Here is a 9,606-nt window from a genome sequence, read left to right on the forward strand (position 1 = left end):
CTGGAGGGGTGTAAAAGGCGAGAAGATAACACTCATCTCAGAGGCATGGGCAAATGTGAGGCCATACCCACAAGATGAGGTATGTGAGAAAGTACCTTTTCATCAGCTGTAGCCAGGAAAGCTTCTGAATAGAAAATAAAACATAAAGAGCATGAATACTAAAGGAATCTACAAAAAGAAGTTGTTGGTACATTTTAGGCTTTTAAAAATAATCCAGTTTATGTATTTACAAGAGCTAAATTAGGCAACATCAGTTTATTTCTAAGGCATTTTTCAGATTTCTTTTCCTGTTTTAACCTTTATTCATGAAATATCTTTTTATATATCAGTGTGTCCTTGTATTCCTATGCATAGAGTGAGGAACATTAATGTATGTTATTCCTAACAAAAAGACCAAATGTATATTTCAGAAGTACATAGCAGTATGAAAACACTCTTGCAGGACTTTTTCCTCCTAGAAATTAATTCACTAGTCACAGTAGATTCTGGAAACATGATAGTACAAATGATATAGTAGTTCATTATCTTTATTTTCTTCTCCCAAAAGCACATTTTTAACTCACATTCTGTTTCTTCTGAAATACTCAACTGCCTTAACAAAACATAAAATACACAGTAGCCTTTTGTCCTAGTTAGGGCAGCTGAGACCAGTTCATCATGGTATGGGTGTAACCCAAAACTGTATTCTATAGCCTTCCATGTCATTTCCCAGAAACCAGACTATTGTTGTCAATAGACTATTCGCACCCTCTGCCCATAGAGCCTGACTCCTCAGGCTATAAACTAGGTGTTAAGAGGCCTGTGAGATAGGAGGATGTTTCTGTCCTCACACCCTTTGTGGAACTCCCCGCCCTGAGGGAAGCACTGCACTGAGCATTCCTGCCTGAACTGGAGGATATATAATCTTGGAGTCTTGGAACATTTTTTAACCACTCGTGGGATCCAGAGGAAGGCTGCAGCTCATCGCTCTCAACCAGACTTAGACCACCACTGGACTGCAATCACCACTTTTGGTCAGACTGCAGCAGCTCTCCCACCAGCAGGTTCTTCCCCTCTCCCTTTACTTTGGACTCAAGCGGGGCCCAAGGAACACTTTGTTCATGCCCCAGGGTACTGGGTTATACATTTGAGTTTTTGTGGGTTGAGACCAATTGTTTGTTTGTATGATTGTACTCACTGTATTATTTTAATAAATTGTTATTCTGACTTATAATCTCTCCTTTGAGTTGAGTGCATTTCCTCTGCTGGTTAACTCTTAAACCAGTACACCTTTGGAAAAAGTGACAAAGTCCTACCATGATTTGAAAGAACAGCAGTTAAATCATTATTGAAGATCTGATCTTCTCCTGCCTCTAATGTAATCCTGGTAGTCAAAGGAAAGTGAAACTCTACTGATAAATTCATTTATCTATTAAAAATAGATAAGATGCTTAATAAAATATCATGTAATAGAATTATCTTTAAAATATTTTTAGTTTCAATAAATACAGTGTCTCACTCAAGTTAGAAGAACAAGAAAACAACTGGAAATATTTCCAAGGAAATGAAGAACCAGAATTTGAAAAAAAAAAAACAAGTCTGATATTAGCATCTAGCAACATCTTTTAACTGCATATTTGCTTCTGGGAAGTGCAGCACTGCATCAGCTGACTCTCAGTTATCCATTTTCCAAAAAGGAATTTCTACACCCAGATTAGTTTTCAAAATGTCCTGGATTATTCGTGCAGAGAGCTGTGAGTCCTCACAAAGCAATTCATATTTAGAGCCAGTGCATTAAATGACTAAACTATCTTATCTGGAAACATGAACAGGTGTTAGGTAGAGAAGGCTTTCAATTTCATTTGCCTGTGGCTGAGTTTATTACCTTGCAAGACCTTGAAGGAGTTTTTAGATTTGCTCAGAATTCATACAGCTTCGTGGGGCTTGATGTATATTTGTTCTTCCACAGGAAAGCAGAAAGTCTCTGTTTTCTTTTAAAGATTTTGAGGGATGGCAGTTTTGCAGAACAAGCTGGTGTTAGGCCATTCTCACAGGCACTTCAGTGCCCTTCTTTGTGTTAGGATGTTAAAAAAGTCTGTCATTTCCTAGGAGAACACCTAACGATCAGACTTCAGGTAAGCTTCTCAAAGCTGTGCCACTGTGCAGAAATAATTTAAGACTCATCAGACTGTAACTTTCTAGCTCAGCATGTAGAGCACTTACCTGAGGGAGGGATAGACTCAGATTTGTATTTCTCCCCCAAGCTAGTTTGCGCAGTTTTTCATCAAATAAACATTCAATAAAAGATTGGAATACACTTGTTCAAAGAATAAAAAGCTAGGACTCTTACAACGAGGCCAAGAAGCCCCTGCTAGACTAAGGCAGGTTAGCTGAGGTCCCTGTTGCTAAGCAGCTGAAGGCATCCCAGCTGGGCAGATGGTAGCTGTTGGTCTGTACTGTCTAAAGTTGAGAAAAGAGTGAATCCAGGTTTTCTACTCCGTAACTTTACCAAGCACTGAAGTGAGACTGACAGGCCTGTAGTTTCCAGGGTTCTCCTTCTTGCCTTTCTTGAAAACTAGGACAACATTTGCCAGGTTCTAGCGAGCTAGAACCTCTCTGGATTCCCAAGACCAGTCAAAAATCATGAAGAGAGGTTTTGCAATGACATCAGCCAGCTCTTTGAGGATTATGGGATGAACCTCATCAGGTCCCATAGATTTGTAGGGATCCAGCTGGAGCAGCAGATTCCATACAATTTCAGGGTTGATTGGGAGTCGATCATTCTCACAGTCATGGTTCTCCAGCTCAAGGCACTGAGATCCCCTTGGTCTGTCATCTGTTTTTAAGACAGAGGCAAAGAAAGTGTTAAACACCTTTGCCTTGTCTCTGTCCCTGTTTGTAAGGTGACCATCTTCATTGTTTAATGGGCCAAAGATATTTCTGTATTGCCTATTGCCATTAATATATTTGAAAAAACTCTTTTTATTGTCCCCCAGATTTCTAGCAGCTTTAACTCCAGCTGAGCTTTGGTCGGACAAATTTTCTCCCTACAGTGGCAAGCAGCATCTCTAAATTCTTCCCATGTCACTTGATCTTGCTTGCACTGGGCATACACCTTCCTTTTTTGTCTTATTTCCAAGAGAAGATTTCTGCTCAGTCAAGTTGGCCTTCTCCCTTGCCTGCTTGATTTTTGACAGTTGGGAATTGTCTGCTCCTGTGCCCTTAGGAGGTGATGTTTAAGAAGTGACCAGCACCTGTAAAAGCATCCGACGGACCCCAGTACCTGCAAAAGCATTTTTCCGGGGGACCTTACTCACTAATTCCCTGAGCAGTCTGAAGTCTGCTCTCCTCATGTCCAGAGTTGAGGTTTTTCTGGCACTTTTCCTCCCATCAACAAAGGTTTTGAATTTGATCACTTTGCAGTTGCTGTGGCCAAGACCAGTGTGAAATAATAGCAGTGATCTCTTAATAAATAGGAGGTATCTTAGAGAAATACATCAGAGTCATCTTAAAACACAGATATCCCAGCAGTTTTGTAACTGGAATGTGAGAGTTGCCTTTCCTGATGCTGATGTTTTGCAGAACCAATTGAGAAATAATAGCCTGATGGAGAAGTAACATTGATACATTCTTTTAGTTGTCTGTACCAGCACTGCCATTGAGAAAGACTGTCAGACAAAAAGCTCTTAAAAAAAATAATCCTAGGAGCACTAATATTTGCACAGGTTAAATATGAATTGTATAAATAAATACTAAAAAAGGATTCTTAAGTACCAGCTCCTCTATTTACAGCTCAAACGTGAAGAATATACACAAGTTTTTCACAGTTCCAATTTCTTTTTTTTTTTTCATTTTATTGTATCTCTAAAAACATCAGCAGTTCACTAGGGAACTGAATATCACCGAGGTCACTTGCTCAGTTTAATTAATATTTGTTAAAATTCCCCTACTATCTCTTAATCACTCAATACTGTTATCATACATATTGAGATACTTGATACAAAGGTCATTTGATTTTTAAATGTTTGGTATATTTTAGTTTATTGAGTGTTCCTATGAATAAAAGAATTTAATTTGGTCTGTAAGCTTAATGTGAATGCAAACCACAGTGTCCTGGCTTGTTTCTAATCAGCATTAGAGATGTGCCAAATTGTCAACAGCTCATGAGCAACATGAACACTACAGTTCTTCACACCCCTTTGAATTCATATCAATCATTTGAAAATAACATTTTTTTTCAGAATGGGCTGTCACTATCAATTTGAATACTAGCTGTTCGACTGGAATTTGTCCAATTTTTCAGCAAGTCATTTGGTACACTGTATCATAAAGCAAACAACTTGCAAAAGCAAATTCTTTTCATAATGCTTGTAGGACAGAAATGTGTATCTAGGCATTTCAAGCTTCCTTTGCTAGGTGAGACTCAGTTTTCATCTGTAAAAATCTAAAGATTATTCAAAAAAAAGAGACTTCTGAGACTTTATCTAGTATATTATGATGCACAGAACTTTAAATATTTTTTCATTATATAATGTTTTGATAGAAATAACAAGGTAATAATCAAATAAGAACTCTCTGAAATGGTATGTATTTTTTTTATCTTGCGCAATATATAGTCTGTATTATTTTAAATATCAGTTTAGCAGATACTTATGCTACTTCCCCTGAAGGAATAAAACTCAAAAAGTCATTACTGGTGAATTTCCATATTTCTGCACATATTTTATATTTGAGGAAACTAGGATTATTTTAATCAATTTAACACAAAGTGGGACTTTTTCTGCTCTTTGCTTAATGTCCAGGGCTTTTTCCTGTTTTAATGTGCTTGACTCTAGTGTATGATAACAGTTAGTGGCTGGTAAAACAATTTGTAAAGAGTAAAAGTATTTATCTCGAAACATGTCAGGACAGACCATTTAATAAATTTCCAAGAGACATATCAAGAAAAATTATTAATCAGATGAATTTGCTTGCAAAAATTACATCCCTTCCTTTTTCTGTGTGTGTTAGAAAACAAGCTTCTAAATTTTACTAACAAGAGGTTTTCATGACTTCTGTGCCATTACTGACAGACCGTAGAAATAAATTGTAAGCATTACAGTTTTTCCTTCTTTCTCTGGAGTGAAAAGGACAACATAAGAAACCTTTTGAGGTTTTATATCCACATTCATTTCTTTTTTTTTTTCCCCAGCTAACTAATCTAGGAGGCTCTGAGCACCTTAAAAATGTTTTAAGGACATGAAAACTGTGGCTGGTTTTTCTGTGGATACCTTATGAATATCTCATAAAACTTTTAATTAATTGATTTGATTTGATCCTTTTTTTTACCAAATCTATTTTATAAAAATTTGAAAAAATCAGCAGTAAGTATTATACTTCTATCTATTATTCCTTTTGGGAAAGGGAAGAGGGGAGAGGAGGGAAGAGGGGAGACAAGGGAAGATAGACATCTGACTACTAAAACTTCAATGAACTACAGAACCTGGTAGTATATTGCTTAATTATATGAAGTTATGAATGTTGGGTTATACTTGAGTACCATCTTCCAATACGCAATTTAGGGCTTGATTATGCAATATTTGTAAGTTCAATCTCTGGTTTAGCCAATGTGAATAAGTGCAGCATGAAGCACAGAATCAGAACTGAGCTGTATTTTTATTGTGTCTATACCAATATTTAATTTTCTAGTCATATTGACCATATGTCAAAGTTTACTGTGTGGTTATTATGTTTCTCTTTGAGTACAGCATAAAGATGAATACATGAGAAATTATCCCATTAGAAACTTCTTCTAAGTAGAACTATGAAGCACCAAGAGCTATTGAAATACAAATATTAACCCCTATTGTTAGAGTATTTCACCAAACTGTAATCCAGTTTTATCTGGTTTTGAAAATGGGAGCTTCAAAAGAAGTGTAGAAAACAAGGTATGTGATAAAGCACACTAATTAATTAGGTTTTGAAAAATAAGGATCGTTAAGTGCGTGCATAATAAAGCACATTTTTCTCCTCCCAGCTCTGTTCTCTTTGCTTATGAAAACATCTTAATATATTAATGCCAATTTATTATTAATTTCATAGCATTTTGCTATTTTTTCAATAAATATTACAGTGATTGCTGAGTGTGACACCTTAAGGCAAAAAACCCCGTGCATTCTAGCAATTTGACATGATTTATATTTCATCCATTATTGATTTACTGTTCCATCTAGATAGTGTAATAGTTGATTTGAAATCTAGCAACCATTATGAAATTTATTACTGTCAGGAGAGTACAATAAGTAATAGGAAACAGCTTAGTCAAATAAAAGAAATACAGTCTGCACTTCTTCACTAAATGAAAATTCCTGTAACTGCTCTTAAGACAGTAGTGAGTCATGAGATGCAGTAAGGTCATATAAGATGCACCATCTCAAATAGCTAAATGGACATATGAATAATACAAACCAACAAAATATCTGTGCTTACTGTTGTGCCTGAACTTAAACATGTGAAATTATAGGAAACTCTGCAAAAATGTGACCAAAAAAATGAAAGCTATTTAAAACACTCTGAAACAAAGAGCACATTGGCAAAAGCAGCAGGACAGTTTAAGGTGAAATTCTGAGCCATGCAAGTACTCAAATAGGAAAACATTGGTGCTTGCTCTATTGACAGTGGCAAAACCATTCAAATAATTCTGGAGATTTTGTTGTGCCCTTCAGGTACTCACAGCTTCTCAGAAGAGACACAAACAGGAAAATCCTAGGGCCATGTAAGGTTTCCAGGGGATACCTTCCAGGATTTGAAAAGGTGGAATTAACATGACGAGATTCTGTCCTGCTTCTGTCCTATGGGAAAATACTTTTGTGTTAAAGTCCTACACTACTGTGTGGGAAAACTGTGGCAGTCTTGCCTGGTTGTTTCACTTCCGCCTTTTGTAGTTTTTATTATGAGACTAAATAACACTTTATTTTGAAAAATTAAATATTGCAGCAAATTACTTGCTATAAATACTAATATTAGTCTGACTCTTACACTCTGTGTGCAGAATTCCCTCTGAAATAATGGAAACTACTGTTCAAAATTGCACTTAATTGGAGTATCTAAGACTTTCACATTGCCTCTGTAAGTCAGAATGGATCCTGGGAATAAAGCTGATTGACCAGGTTCCATCAGGGTATTTTACTATCATCTTTGGACAGTTTATCATTGGATGAGGGATTTGCAAGGCTGCTAATTAGAGGTATTTTAACACAGCTGAGTGTCTTTAACATCATGCTTTTTCAAGGTTATAAAGATATCTTTGCAAGATACCAGGTTAGATTAAAAAAACAAACAAACACCAAAAATCCTCTCTCTTTAGATTCTCTTTGTAGCATAACTAATCCTTTGTCTGCTGTTTTAGGGTCATTTATGAAACTGAACTCTGAGTCACTGAGCATAACTGCATTTCTATAAAGACCTTAGTCAGTGATCAACTGGAAAATATCATTGACTTTTAAAGGATTTCTTTGGGCCACAGGATCTCTTCAGGTGGCAACTGACTCGGTTCACAGAGCATCTCCACACTCCCACGATTAAACCTGAAAGCAGTGTAGTTCTAATCTTAGAATAAAAAAATAAATTATTGGCACTAGAAAACAATTTATAAGTAAAAGGCGATGTTGAGCTAACATACTTTCTATAGCTTTATAACAAAGGGATAACAGGTTAAAAATACTGATAGATTCATACTATTAGGACACGTCATATTTAGGTGCATTATTGAGGTGTTGTTATATCCCTAAAATTTAAGAAATTATTGTGAAATATACAAATTAACCTTTTCTTAATGGTGATCAACGGCCCTCACACCCTAATTTTTCTGAGACTCTGCCTCAGGGGGTGCAAAAGTTTATAGACCTACGTTGTAATTACTAGATTTCAGGAAGTTTTTGGTGTTTCAGTGCAGACACAGGTTATGTTGAATACAATAATTTAGTATAATCAGATGTAATAGTGTAATAAGGCTTTTAAACATCATATCCACATAACACTCCCCTCTTTTTCTTTCATGCATTATTAAAACCAATATCTGTTTACTTATGTCTTTTTTAATTCTTGTAATACTGGCTTTCAACATTCTTTGCTTCAGGGGTGTTTTTTGTTGTTTTGTTTGTTTTTTTTTCTTTTTAAGATAACTCATTTTCTTAACTCATTGACAGTTATATTCGTACATATATGCCTGAATCATTATTTCACATAATTATAGCAGACATAGTTTGGCCTGTCCTTGTTAGTCATCCAGTTTTGCTGACTGTCTTCATCAGCATTTCTGAACTGTTAATGATTCCTGCTCTAATTGTGCCATGCCAACTCTTTCCAAAACGCTAGAAGGATGTATTCAATTGTTCTCTCTGTGGTTGTTCTGCTCATGCTGATGTAGTCTGGTTCTCTAAACTTTAATATGTTATTTTGCAGATGCACTTGTCCATTTGATCTAGCACTGCCATTTTTTTTCCATTTGCCTTGGTATTTTCTATTTGTTCATCTACTGACTGTCCGTCTGTAGATGCAGTGCTGAAAGCCCAGATTTTAGCCTCAGATGATGAGGCACAATTCCAACTACAAACCCCTGTAATTTAATAGATACCAGAGATGAAAGTTCCCTATCAGGGATTTCTCATATTAATCAAAGAATACTCATGAGCAGCTGTCTTTGGTGGAGAAAGATAAACTACACAGTATCAACTGGTGGAAAATCTTTGCTGTTTTTGCTTAGAGTGGTACTAAAAAATGTGCTGCATTTATTAAGTGGAATTTATAAAAGCATTATATTAAAAAAAGAAGAAGATAAATCTTTCTGTTGCACGACAGCTAATGAACACCCTGGAGGTGTTTAGTAACTTCCGAATGGTGATATACACAGAAAGCTTCTAGAACTTGGCATGAGTTGAAGAGTTACATTTTGGTAAAAGCAGATCAACTATTAAAAACTATTTTATGCTCAGAAACTGCAATTTCCACAAATACAATAAATATTCATAACTCCACATTAAACCAAAAAATAAATACACTATGTCAGTTCCTTGCCCATGTTCACTGTTATATCTTGTTTCTTGTGCAGTTTATATTTCGTAATAAATTCCTGATACGCTGCAGGGCTACCAACACTGTCTTTAATGTAACATTTCTCTTTGAAGGACCGAAAACAAGTGGTATCTCCAGGGCATCATAAATTTTAGTTTTCACTTGGAATATGGAAACCATAAAACATATAAAACAATATTTAAGCTTCAGAGTAGGCTAATTTTCAATATAAAATGCGGTTGTTATGACAGTAAATAAATTAACAGATGAGAGGAAAGATTCTCCAATTTACAAAACTCTGCCAGAAAGATAAAATAGGAAACACTTGAACCCCAGGGGTACTACATGATAGAGCAGTGTCCAAAAAGCTGAAATGACCCACAAGGATTAATTCTTCTTTCTAAGGTGCATGTCCATACAAGCATAAAGTGCCCCTGTTCAATTACTCTACTTAAAAGTCTAATGAAGAATATAAACAACATCTTTTTGTGTTACACTGGAGTGTGATATAATTTTCACAGATCAGAGGTCATTTTGTTAAAAATATAAAATATCTATCAGACAGTTTTTCAGAAT

The sequence above is a fragment of the Manacus vitellinus genome, unplaced genomic scaffold (genome assembly GCF_001715985.3).
Source record: "Manacus vitellinus isolate BGI_N305 unplaced genomic scaffold, ASM171598v3 scaffold_0_pilon, whole genome shotgun sequence".
Lineage (NCBI taxonomy): Eukaryota > Metazoa > Chordata > Aves > Passeriformes > Pipridae > Manacus > Manacus vitellinus.